This window comes from Eutrema salsugineum, unplaced genomic scaffold (genome assembly GCF_000478725.1).
Source record: "Eutrema salsugineum unplaced genomic scaffold, Eutsalg1_0 scaffold_10, whole genome shotgun sequence".
Classification (NCBI taxonomy): Eukaryota; Viridiplantae; Streptophyta; class Magnoliopsida; order Brassicales; family Brassicaceae; genus Eutrema; species Eutrema salsugineum.
The window spans coordinates 2,195,581-2,202,949 of record NW_006256908.1 but is presented as its reverse complement, the minus strand read 5'-3'; the positions used below and the strand labels follow the sequence as shown (position 1 = coordinate 2,202,949).

The window sequence follows — 7,369 nt, the reverse complement described above, 5'->3', positions numbered from 1 at the left end:
GGTGAACAGGTGCTGACTGAAACTGATGCTGAACCGGCGCCTGCTGCTGGAATTGTGGTGGGCCAAACCCTGGTGGTGCCTTTGATTGCTGCTGTGAACTGAAACCAGAACTCTGAAGTGGTTGCTGATGCTGACTGTAACCCTGATTCTGAACAAACTGATTCTTTGGTTGAAAATAATACCCTTGAAAGTTGTTCTTGGGAACAAAATTCTGTGGAGCTTGAGAGGTAGGGTAGACCTGGTCTTGTGGGTTGGCTACATTGGGATTCCTGTAAGAGAGGTTCTGATTGGTATTGGCATACTGATATCTTTGGAACTTCTGATTCCCAATATAGTTTAGCTCTTCCTGAGTAAGACCCTCTTCACTGATGTTCTCAAACCATTGAGAAGGTTCCTCATACTCTCCTACAAAGTGCATTGGCTTTTAAGTGGCCAATAACACCTTATCCAGCTTGCTTTCAAGTGTTTTAAAGTCCTTTTTTACACCTTTGGTCCCTGCTTGAACTCTCACTCTTGTTGGCTCTATCAAAGTCTTGTCCATATGTATCATTGCTTATTGCTAAGTTCTCAACCAGCTCTAAAGCAGCATGAATCTCCTTCCCCAGAAAGTTTCCATTTGATGTAGTGTCCAGCTGGTTCCTAATCTTGGGAAGAGCTCCTCTATAAAGTGTGCTGAGAAGAGAAGCCTCACTAAACCCATGGTGTGGGCATTGGTTAGTGTAGCTCCTGAATCTCTCATATGCTTCACCAAAACTCTCATTGCTATGTTGAGTGAAGCTGGAGATTTGGTTTCTTAGCTTTGCTGTTCTGGAAGTTGAGAAGAACTTAGATAGAAATGCCTGCTTGCATTGCTCCCAAGTCTGAATGGAGCCTCTTGGAAGATTCTTCTCCCATTGGTGTGCTTTGTCACCAAGACTGAAGGGGAATAATCTGAGCTTGAAGCTGTCCTCAGATACTCCATTTATCTTTGTCAAGTCACAAACTTTATCAAATTGGTCCAAGTGTTCCAAGGGATCTTCCATTGCCAGTCCATGGAACTTGGAGTTTTGGACCATATTCAGTAAGGATGCCTTCACTTCAAAATTGTTGTTTTGCACAGGTGGTCCTTGAATCCATGCTCCATACTGATTAGCATTGGCCCTGTCATTCTCTCCCACATAGACCTGTGGCTGCTCATATCTCCTTGGTTGGTTTTGGAAGGGCTGTTGGTGGTGAGCTTGTTGTCTTTGCTGTACATTGTCCTGGTGCCTTTGCTGATGAGCTGGAGCTTGTCCCAGGTGGACATAAGCTTGCTGTTGATGCACCTGTTCTTGATGAACATTACCCTGATGGAACCCTTGACCAGCTCCATTTTCAGCTGCATTACCAGCTCCATTACCAGCGGCATTACCAGCTCCATTACCCTGCTGCACCTGAGCCTGTTGCCCCTCTTGAACCTGCGGCTCAATGTCAACCATATGCTGTCTCTGATCTTCCATATCAGCCTGATCAGTCTCTCTTCCACGCCTTTCCCTTCTCCTTCTTGGAACCAAAAGATTTATGTTGTCGTTTAGAGGTAAAAGTGGACCACAGCTTCTTGACCTGGACCTGGTGTTCATACACCTGAAATCAAAAACAGAACTTGAAAGTAATCAGTAAAAACAAAAAATAAGTACTTGATCTCAAGAACAGATCAGAGTCTAATGCTAAACAAACCACACTTTGGTAATGGCACCAATTGATAGACAAGACTTTTGGGGTCTTAGGGCTATCAATCCCCTTGTCAAAGTAGCATAAAAGAGGTATCAATCCAAGAATGTGGTGTTAGACACTAAGCTATGTGGCAGTTTCTCAATTCAAGTAAACAGATGAGGTTTTGATTGACTAATGACAACTAAGAACTTAGAACAAGGTTAATGACTAAGCAAGTGATCAAACAAGAACAAAGCAAATGACAAGTGATGTGAATATGAGATGATGGAAGCATGAGATTCTAGACATGATAGTTGGCTAGGGTGCTTTGGTGCTAAACTAGAAATGCTAATGACAATGATGAAACATGAATCAAATGATTTAGAACTCTAATCTAGATTAATCCTCTCATGAAGGCATTAACCTCTACACTAATCCATTTTCAAACCAAATCATCATTTGTGAAATATGAATCAATGAGCATTAAGAAACAATTCTAAAAGATCATCTAAGCAATTAACAAACATCATCATGGCATGAAATGCAAAGATCTCTAACATAGCTCTTTCAGGCATTTCATCAAACGCTTTTAGTGCATGAAATGCCGAAGATCTAGACCACATATGATGTGTATGGATCTAGCCTAGAGATCAGCTATTTAGAGAGATGAAATCATGAATCTAGCCCTAAGCATCCCTAATCTAACACTTTAGCACCCTAACCTACACATCTAGAACCTCATTAAGGTGACTACTCACTAATCATACTAATCTCTCTTAAACCTTTGCAAGCTGAGAAGATTGGCATGATTAATGATGAGAAATGGAGAAGGAAAAGATGGATGATGATGGATTTGCAGCTTTAAACACAGAAATCTCTGATTCTCTCTTGATTAAAACTCAAAAAGGGAGATATTTCTCTTCTTAAAAGAGTCTTTTACAAAAGAGGCATAGAAACAAAAGGAATAAAGCTTGGTCCCTTGGGTAAAACCCTAAAAAAGTATTTATAGTCCTCCCCTAGGTTTCTGGTCAACCCGGGACAAACCGGGTGTTGACCAAGAGAGAAAACACTTGAAAACGCCAACACATCTACACCGAGGTTCACTTGGCCGATTGACATGTCTATATTTTGCATCATTTAGGCAGCATTTTAGAGTCCATATCATGTGTTTTCTCATGTGTATTGAGTCTTTAGGCATCAAAATAGACTTTAGGATTTGCATTAGGTCCCAAAAAGTTTTGCATGTTTTGAAGTCTTTATCAGGTGCTTTGGAAGCTATTTGGAGCTCAAGAGGAGGATCAGGAGTGGAAACGGTGAAGAAAAGGGTCAAAAATGGTGAAAACCGCTTGGAGGAATTTCTCGGCGAATACTCGTACCGGCTGGATCAGAACATCGGCCAAAATCGCTATCGGATGATATTTACCGGCTAAAAACCAAACCCGGGTGAAAATTCCATTCGGTGAAGTTTTATGCCGAGGCGTAAAGTTTTTATCGACTAAAACGCTTACCGCGGTACGTGATTGTCGGATATTTTCCTTACCACGGGAAGCTTTTATCGGCTAAATCCTATATTCACCGCGCGCCTCAAAGATCTCAAAGCCGGGAAACTTCCAGTCCGAATCAGCCGACGGGGTCTTCATCAAACTTGAAGATAATCAAGCCGAGATCCCAGAACAGTTAGAATCACGCAATTCGGACCAGTGCGTAGGGAGATATCGCTTCCGGAAGACACACCTGTCTCGCATGCACCCAAAAAGCCGATCAGCTGAGCTCCAAAAATTACGTAGGACGAAGCCCTTCCAGCTCGAACCATCATACGGCGCCTTCATCAATATTTGAGGTCTGTGAATGCTTTTTCCGGAACACCTGAGGTCGCTAAATTTGGAGTCGTGTGCTGAAAGTTATTGCCTCCGGAAGACGAGTTGGTCGATATGAGCCCAAAGGAGTTGCGATACGCGCTAAGTGTTTCTACAAGCCTCGGCATTGTTACCTCGACATTGCTCAGGCCGAGGCTCATCTCCTGAAAGCATTTTGGGCTAGACCTCGTACCAACCCGTCGGTATGTTGAGATCAAGTCATGCATGCAAGAGAAGTGAAGCTGAAAATGACTAAGTGTTGAACATGCACCTCGGTATAAAGACCTCGGCGTTGCATGCCAGACTCCGTCTTCCTGAACCCCTCGACTACCAAGCTCCTCGGCATGTCCCTTGTCATGAACCCAGAATCCAGAACAAAGTGACTTAGAGGACACACGTGAAGATGGATTGAAGACTAGGGTTTATGCATGTTCTTGACGTGTTCTTCATGAGATCTTCATCTTGATCTTTGCTCACGTGAACCCCTCGGCATCAAGACCTCGGCTTCACTCTCTCACACACCGTGATGCTCACCCGACGACCCAAGAAGAGCGCTCAGTACCCGGTTTGTTCTGAGCGGACCCGCGACACTTACCCTTCACAATAAATAGATTTTAGGACCACAAACCTAAGGATCTTTTATCTTATCTTATTTTCTGCCTGTTTTAGCTTTAAGAACTTGCCTCTTTTGTGAAACTTGATTAATCTAATCCGATATCTCGTTTTCACTTCAGAATCTTGTTCTTGTTTACTTTCTTTTATTCTCCAGCATCAAACTCCTTATCATGACTAGCTACACGTCTTGCAAAGGACTTAGTGAGCTCGTTATGATCAGTGAGTAGTCGTTTAAGCGGCTTTAGATAGGTAGATTAGGGTGCTTTCATGATAGATTAGTGAGTTTAGGGGTCTAGTCTTGCATGTTTCATTCTTTAACCGACGAGATCTCTAAGCTGGATCCAAGCACATCACTTGAGGTTCAGATCTGAGGCATATCTCGCATCAAAAATGTTCGTAGAAATGCCTGAACCACTCGGTTAAAGGTTTAAGAGTCTTTCATCGCGAGAGTGATAGTTTGAACTTTTAAATGACTTATTGAACTGGATCTTAAATCTGACTGATTCATGCTTCTCAAAAGGGATTTTGGTATGAAAGAGGATCAGTTTAGATGTTTAATACTTTCATGAGAAGATTAACATACTTTGAGTTCATGTTAAATGAAATCGCTTAAATATACTGATTCATTAACTTGCTGGTCTAGCTTGGAAGCACCCGAGTCTTTTATCCTGTCTAAAGCTTCTGCCTTTATCATATATCATCATCATCCGATCATTTGCTAGTTTATTCATCATCATTTGCATCCTCACTTCGCTTAAATTTCATCTTTTGCTTCATTTTCATGTTTATTTGCTTGCTAAGTAGATTAGATAAAAACTCTTGTTTGATCATCTTGACTTAAGATCACAAGTAACATAGACTAGTGCCTCATACACAAGTTTGGATTGATAACCCCTTGTACTACAAGACAGGGGATTGATAACCTCTACAAAGAGTCTGAAAACACTAGTTATCAATTGGCGCCGTACCAACTTGTGGGAGCATTAGTCTCTTATTTGTTCTTGAGATCAAGACTTTACTTTCTTTTGTTTTACTAAATCTTTTGCAAGTTCTGGCTTTGCTTTCAGGTGCATGAAAACCAGGTCTCGCAGCACAGAACCGCCTCTCCCTTACGACAACAACATAAACCGAATCGAAAGGCGAGCTCGCGAGAGAAAACGGAACTTTGAAAGGCTTGGTATGGCAGAACAGCAAAGGATTGAGCAGCAGGCTCAAGATGCCGAGCACCAGGCTCAGGCTAATCAGGCGCAGGCAGAGAGGAATGAACAACAAGCCTACGTTAATCAACAACAGGCTCCACGGAGAAGACCCTCTAAAGCATCTTGATCAATTTGATCGAGTTTACGACCTAACAAAGATTAATGGCGTGTCAGAAGATAGCTTCAAGCTACGCCTGTTCTCATTCAGCCTCGGTGATAAAGCTCACCAGTGGGAAAAGAACCTCCCAAGGGGTTCTATACAAACGTGGGAGCAGTGTAAACTGGCGTTCTTTTTAAAGTTCTTCTCTACCTCACGCACGACCAAGCTAAGGAATCAGATTTCAAGTTTCACGCAACACAACAACGAGAGCTTTAGTGAGGCTTGGGAACGGTTCAGGAGCTATACCAACCAATGCCCCCACCACGGCTTCTCGGAGGCATCCCTCCTGAGTACTCTATACCGAGGTGCCCTCCCCAAGATCAGAAACCAACTCGATACAGCCTCCAACGGAAATTTTCTTGGGAAAGAGATAAATGCGGCAATGGAACTAGTGGAGAACCTCGCCATGTCTAATGACACGTATGGGGAAGATTTTGACAGGGCAAACCGTTCAGAGGGATCTAGTAAAGAACAGCGCATGGAGAAAGATATAAGAGATCTACAGAGCAAGCTTGACAAGGTTTTAATGGCTACACAAAAGCCAATACACTTTGTAGGCGAGTTTGATGAGCAAGGGCCGAGCTTTGATAATGTCAATGAAGATGGTCTAACTCAAGAAGAGATAAAATACATTGGGTACCAACAAAGGTATCAGCGGCTTAACAACTTTGGGAATAATCCAAACCTCTCTTACCGGAACAAAAAATACCTAATTCTCAAGACCAAGTCTACCCTGCTCAACAACACCAACAAAGCTATGCTCCAAAAGCTCCATTTCCGAACAGCTTTCAGCCCAAACAACAGTTCAGTGGGCAGCAACAGAGCTATAGTCAGCAGAATCAACCGGCTCAAAGCAACACCTTCAACAGCCAACCACAACAACATAAGTTTCCACCAGGGTTCAATCCGCAGCCGATGGGTAATCAGCAACAGAACCAGGGAACGGCTCAGAATCAGATGGGACCTGACGTCTGTGGGCTTCTACAGCAACTGTTACAGGGTCAGCAACGAGTTGAGAGCCAGCACGCAACAATGCAACAGGATATCCGGGAGCTTAAGCAGAATCAAGCTTCTACATCATCAAGAGGTCTGGCCTTACCAGGTAAGCCGGAGCCTAACCCCAAAGAATATATGAACGCCATCACATTGAGGAGTGGAAAAGAACTACAAGCTCCAGCACCTAAAACAAAGGTCATTGAGGACAATGAGCAACTCGGAGGGGAGGCAGCCTCAGATGATGCGCAACAAGAAGAAAAGGTTTTGGGGAAGGAACCGATCAAAGATAAAGGAAAAGAGGTGGAAAAGACGCATGAGCTTGAAAATCCCTACGTTCAACCACCACCTTACCAGCCCAAGATACCATTCCCAAGGCGTTTCAAGAAGAAAATCCTAGACAAAGCCAATGCGGTCTTTGAGAAACACTTGGAGAACACACAACTGACTTTGCCTATCATAGACGCCTTCTTAGCTATACCACAGCTTGGAAAGTTTCTAAAGGATGCAATTCTCAACAAGACAAAGGAGCTCCAGGGTATGGTAATATTGAGTCACGAGTGCAGCGCTATCATTCAAAAGAGGTCTATACCAAGGAAGCTATCCGATCCGGGCAGCTTTACATTACCGTGTGCCATAGGTCACTTGAAGTTCTCAAATTGCTTATGTGATCTAGGAGCTCCTGTGAGTTTAATGCCTTACATGGTGGCCAAGAGACTGAGATTTAAAAGTTACAAGCCGGCCAAGATCTCCCTTGTATTAGCAGATAGATCGGTGAGATTACCAGTGGGCTTACTTGAGGATCTGCCTTTGAGAATCGGTGAAATAGAGATCCCCACTGATTTCATAGTTCTTGAGATGGATGAAGAACCTCT

General features: G+C 43.2%; 2 non-coding genes across 2 annotated transcripts; one reads left to right on the top strand and one right to left on the bottom strand.

Annotated features, from left to right (window-relative positions):
- The first annotated feature begins 693 nt into the window (after window positions 1-693).
- LOC112081706 lies at window positions 694-800 on the top strand. The gene has a single exon (XR_002896628.1). It is a non-coding gene; the product is annotated as a small nucleolar RNA R71 (small nucleolar RNA).
- Window positions 801-5,664: 4,864 nt separating this feature from the next.
- On the bottom strand, window positions 5,665-5,771 carry LOC112081697. Its single transcript, XR_002896619.1, has one exon. It is a non-coding gene; the product is annotated as a small nucleolar RNA R71 (small nucleolar RNA).
- Between the last annotated feature and the right edge of the window lie 1,598 nt (window positions 5,772-7,369).